Consider the following 6352-nt stretch of genomic DNA (forward strand, 5'->3'; position numbering starts at 1 on the left):
AAGAGTCATGTATCAAAATGTTCATTGCAGCTCTATTTATAATAGCCCGGAGATGGAAACAACCTAAGTGTCCATCATCGGATGAATGGATAAAGAAGATGTGGCACATATATACAATGGAACATTACTCAGCCAAAAAAAGAAATGAAATTGAGCTATTTGTAATGAGATGGATAGACCTAGAGTCTGTCATACAGAGTGAAGTAAGTCAGAAAGAGAAAGACAAATACCGTATGTTAACACATATATATGGAATTTAAGGGAAAAAATGTCATGAAGAACCTAGGGGTAAGACAGGAATAAAGACACAGACCTACTAGAGAATGGACTTGAGGATGGGGGAGGGGGAAGGGTAAGCTGTGACAAAGCGAGAGAGAGGCATGGACATATATACAGTACCAAATGTAAGGTAGATAGCTAGTGGGAAGCAGCCGCATAGCACAGGGAGATCAGCTCGGTGCTTTGTGACCGCCTGGAGGGATTGGATAGGGAGGGTGGGAGGGAGGGAGATGCAAGAGGGAAGAGGTATGGGAACATATGTATATGTATAACTGATTGACTTTGTTATAAAGCAGAAACTAACACACCATTGTAAGGGAATTATACTCTAATAAAGATGTAAATAAATAAATAACCCCCCCAAAAAAAGAATGTGAATATTCCCAATACGACTGAACAGTATACTTTAAAATTAAAATGGTAAGTATTATGTCATGTGTTCTTTGCCACAATAAAAATTTTAATTAAAAAACAATTGAAAATAAGATAAATATAATAAAGTCTATAAATATATACTTGCTCTCCTTTCTCGCATTTTTTAAAATACATAAATACATATACATTTGGAATAAAACAATATATTTTAGCTTTTAACATATATGGATGTAACATGTATAACAATAACAGCACAATAGAAGGGTAAAAAGCGAATAAAGGTATATAGAAGTAAACTTTCCATGTATCAATGGAATTAGGTTAATATAAATGTGAATAGATTCTGATGTTAACACATATGTACGTCCTAGAGTAACCACAAAGAAAACACATTTTGAAATACGGAAAAAATTATTAAGGGAATTAAAATGTTATACTAGAAAAAATTCACTTAATGCAATGAAAAATGAAAGAGGAACAGTGGAACAAAAAGACATGAGATATATAGAAATAAAATACGAAATGGTAAATATATGTCCAAATATTAATAATAACTTTCAATTAAAATGAGTTAAATGATCTAATCCAAAGGAATAGAAAGCTGAAGAGTGATTTCCCCAAAATGGAAGAGCAGGAAACCCCAGCCTCCATATCCCTCACAAAGATCAACAATAAGACAGCTATCCATGAAGAAAAACAGCTCTATGAGAGCTCAGGAGTCTACCTAAGCAACTGCTGCAAGACTCTGTGTGTGTGTGGGGGAACACCTGAGAATTAACTATACAAAAAGGGAAGGAGGAACAGCTTCATTTTGTCTGCATCATCCCATCCCTCCGACCAACACTGCTCACACCAATCGGGAACTCCCCATCTAGAAACAGCTCCCCTCACCAGGAAAGGGAGAGCGCCAATTGGGGCATCACACGAAGGACTTCTTTCAGTTTCACCCCACCCAGAGACCAGCAAAGCTGAGATATATAGAGATGGCTAGGAATAAGGAAGCAGAGCAGAGGATACCAGTATCAGCCATGCAGTGGGACTGACTGCTATTCCCAGTGACCTGCACTGCAGAGGATCCCAGCAGCTTTCTCCACTGAAGAAACAGCCAACACAACCACCACAGAACCCCTGCAAATTTCACTAGTTTTCACCCCACAGGTATTTGTGTTCTCAGCTGCCAGCCACCTGAGTCCTTCCCTACTCCCTCCTCCACACCAGAAAGCAAGATATGCACCAACAGCTAGCCAGACCTCTCCAGCTTTTTGAGTTCAAGATGCCAGCCTAGACCCATACAGATGCCCCCCACCAAAATGTCTGTGCTTGGGCCAGCTGTGAAACTGCACACCAGCAGCTTGATGCCCATTACCAACCTCCACTGCTTAATGTGCACTGTGATGAGATCCTGCGGCCAAAAAAGCGCATCCTGTTACTGTCCTACACCACTAGACTCACCAGCAGGCAGCCCCTCCAGCTGTGTGCCTATATGCCCCCAGCCCAACTCCAGACACCAGCTTCCACTCTTCTGTGCCTGTGGCAAGAGCCTGCAGCCACCACAGTGCATACCAGAAGCCAGGGCCCCCACAGCTGCTTGTGGGTCTGGCTCGTCTCCTGTAACTGTCTTACATCTCTGGGCTCACTTGCAGCTGTCTCCTGTAGTTGTGCACCTGAACATCTCAGGCCTGACTCCCGTCACTGGCCTCCATTGCCTTATGTGTGCCCATGGCAAGTAGCGCACACGGACAACCAAGGTGCACGCAGTTGCTTTGGGGGCCAGATTCAACGCTACTTCCTTCACTGGCCTACACCACTGGGCTCACCTGTAGCTAGCTCCTCAAGTTATGCACCTGCACACCCCCAGCCTGATTACTTTGTTTGCCTCCACTGCCATGCATGTGTCCATGGGGAGACCCTGCAGCCCCAGGAGTGCATGCTGATAGCCAGGGCCCCAAAACTCCTTGTGGGCCTGGCTCAAAGCCCTGTCTCCAGTCACTGACCTGCTCTTCTGGGCTTGCTTGCAACTAGCCACTTCAGCTGTATACCTGCACCCTGCTGTCCCAACTCCTGTAACCAGCTTGCACTGCTGTGCACACACCTGTGGCAAGACCCTGCAGCCACAAGGGTGCATGCTGATGGCCAGGGCCCCTGCAGCTGCCAGTTCATCCACAGTTGGCCCTGGCTTCCACTACTATGTGTGTCTCTGTAACTGCCACTGTACCTCCACTACACAGACATCTGCAGCTGACTCCCCAGCCAACTGTGTGCATACCACTGGCTCCAGACTTAGCTGCTGTCTGCCCTGGTTGCTGGCTGATGCATCTGGTGGCAATCACTGAATACCTCCTGCAGCACTTACCAAGACCACTCAGTTGTTGGTATTGTGCACACTAACACACTGAACTAAGACATCATGCCCCTCTGGTCCTGGAGAGGTTATACCTGCACTTGGTACCCTGTGCCACTAAACCTGGAGTCACAGCATGCTCTAGTGTCCCTCAACTGCAGGTGAATGTCTTTCCTTACCAAAGTCAATCCATAATAATTGGAAGGGGAGACTGCTTCTTCAAATGTGCCTACATCTACACAAAGCTATGAAAGAATCACAAAGAATCAGGGAAACATGACACCACCAAAGGAACCCAGTCAACTTTTAGTAACTGGTCCAAAGAAACAGAGATACAGGAATTGCCTAACAAAGAATTCAAAATAATTGTTCTAAAGATACTCAGAGAGCTACAAAAGAACAGAAATAAATAATTTAATGAAATCAGGAAAACAATACAGAGCAAAACAACAAGTTAAACACGGAAATGGAAAGCATAAGCAGGAATCAAACAAATTTCGGAGCTAAAGAATACAATGACTGGGCTTCCCTGGTGGCACAGTGGTTGAGAGTCTGCCTGCCGATACAAGGGACACGGGTTCGTGCTCCGGTCCGGGAAGATACCACATGCCTCAGAGCAGCTGGGTCCATAAGCCATGGCCGCTGAGCCTGCGTGTCTGGAGCCTGTGCTCCGCAATGGGAGAGGCCACAACAGTGAGAGGCCCGTGTACCACAAAAAAAAAAAAAGAATACAATGACTAACTGAAGAATTCAATACAGAGCTTCTATAGCTGACTGGGCCAGGCAGAATTTTTAATACTTTTGTCTTTTTTATATTAGAGTTAAAAGTAATTTATGTACCAATATTCCAGTTTAGAGTACTCTGAATTTGACTGTATAATTACCTTTACAGTAAGTTTTATACTTTCATATGTTTTCATGTAGCTTATGAGTGTCCTTTGATTTCAACTTGAACTACATTTAGCATTTCTTGCAGGGCAGGTCTAGTGGTGATGAACTCCCTGAGCTTTTGTTTATTTGGGGATGTCTTTATGTTTCCTCATTTTGGAAGGACACTTTTGCTGGGTATAGTAATCTTTTTTTTCCTTTCAGTATTTTGAATACATCATCCCATTCTGTCCCAGCCTGCAAGGTTTCTGCTGTGAAATCACTCATAACCTTATGAAGGTCCCCTTGTACGTGATGAGTCCCTGTTTTCTTGTTGTTTTCAAAATCCTCTCTGTCTTTGTCTTTGGACAATTTCATTATGTGTCTTGTTGAAGAGCTTTTTATGTTCAGCCTAGCTGGGGTCCTTTGGGGATCTTGGATTGGGATGTTCATTTCTCTCCCCAGATTTGGAAAGTTTTCTGTTATTTTTTTAAAATAAGCTTTCTGCCCTTTTCTCTTTTTCTGCTCCTTCAGCAACTCCTATATTGCATATTTTGCTTCTCATTTGTCTTCTATTTCTTCCTCTGACTGAATAATTTCAAATGATGTGGCTTTGAGCTTGCTGATTCTTTCTTCTGTTTGACTGTGTCTGCTTTGAAGCTCTCTATTGAATTTTTCAGTTTTGTCATTATGTTCATCAGCTTCAAAATTTATTTGGTTCTTTTTAATAATTTCTTTCTTGAACTTCTCATTTTGTTTATGTACTGTTTTCCTGATTCTGTTTTCTAACTCTGTTTCTTGTAACTCATTGAGCTTCTTCAAGATAATTATCTTGAATTCTTTTTCAGGCAGTTCTTAGATTTCCATTTCTTTAGAGTCAGTTACTGGTGCTTAATTTTTTTCCTTTGATGGTTTCATGTTTCCCTGATTCTCTGTGATCCTTGTAGCCTTGCATTGGTGGTATTACACATTTGAAGAAGTAGGCATGTTTTCCATTCTTTATGGACTGGCTTTGGCAGGAAAATCCTTTCACCAGTCAGCCTAGCCAGACATTCTGGGCAGGCTGGCTGGAATGGTCCATGGGTAGGCCTTCTGCTGGAATCTGTGTGTAGACAGGCCTGGTGCCTGGATCCTCAAGAGCCAGCCTGGCACTCAGGTTTGCAGCAGCAAGCCTCATTCCTGGGTCTTGGAGCCTAGGCCCATGGGGGCCAGCCTATTTCTATGATCTACTTGGATTGGTCTGGAACCTGGGTCTGATAGGGTGGGCCTGGAGCCTGGTTCCACAGGTGTGGACCTGGACCATGGGTCCTTGAACCTGTGTCCATGAGGATCAGTCTGATTCCATGATCTACAGGGGTTGGTCTGGAGCCTGAGTCCATGGAAGAAGGCCTAGAGCCTGGGTCTGCAAGAGTGGGCCTAGACACTGGGTTTGTAGGTGCCAACCTGGCATTGAAGCAGACCTAGAGCTTGAGTCCACTGAGGCAGGCCTGTCTCAAAGTATTTTTTGATTTCACTTGTAAATTCTTCTTGACCCACTGGTTGTTTAAAGAGTATATTATTTAATTTCCATATATTTGTGAACATCCAGCCATCTTTCTGTTATCGACTTCTAGTTTCATTTCATCATGGTCAGATAATAACTTTGAATGACTTCAATATTTTAATTATACTGAGACTTGTTTTATTGCCTAACAGAGGATCTATCCTGGAAAACATTCCACATACATTTGAGAATATGTGTATCTTGCTGTTGGGTGGTGTTCTCTGTATATGTTTCATTGACCTAATTTTTATATTGTTATCTGGATATTTTAATTATTAACTAAAGCTCTGTTTAGTTATTCTAACCATTATTAAAAATGGGGTGTTAATGTTTCCAACTATCATTATAGACTGTATTTGTTCCTTCAAATCTGTCAATTATTTGCTCTAAACTTTTGGGTATCTGTTCTTTGGTACATATATGTTTACAAATGTATTTTCTTGAAGGGTTGAAACTTTTATCAATATGTAATGTCCTTTTTTTCTTGTAGCAGTTTTTGGGTTAAAGTATTTTTGTCTGATATTAGTATACCTACCTCAGCTCACTTTTGGTTACTATGTGCATGGCATATATTTAATCCATCCTTTCATTTTCATTTCATTATCCATCCTACCCATTTTCCATTTGCGTCTCTGGGTATAAAATGAGTCTCTTGTAGACAGCATATAGTTGAATCATTCTTTTCATCCATTCTAACAATCTCTGCTTTTAATTAGAGAGTTTAATCCTTTTACATGTAATTATCAGTAAGGAAGGACTTTTGCCATTTTCTTATTTCTTTTCTATATATCATGTACATTTTTAGTTCCTCGATTCCTTCATTACCTTCTTTTATGATTAATCACTGTTTCTTATTGTACCATTTTGATTTCCTCTACTATTTTTCCATATATTTTTTTCCTTAGTAATTTTCTTGGGTGTTACAGTTAACATCTTACCTTTAAGTT

This window comes from Monodon monoceros, unplaced genomic scaffold (assembly GCF_005190385.1).
Source record: "Monodon monoceros isolate NGI ecotype Baffin Bay Population unplaced genomic scaffold, NGI_Narwhal_1 Super_Scaffold_22, whole genome shotgun sequence".
Taxonomy (NCBI): domain Eukaryota; kingdom Metazoa; phylum Chordata; class Mammalia; order Artiodactyla; family Monodontidae; genus Monodon; species Monodon monoceros.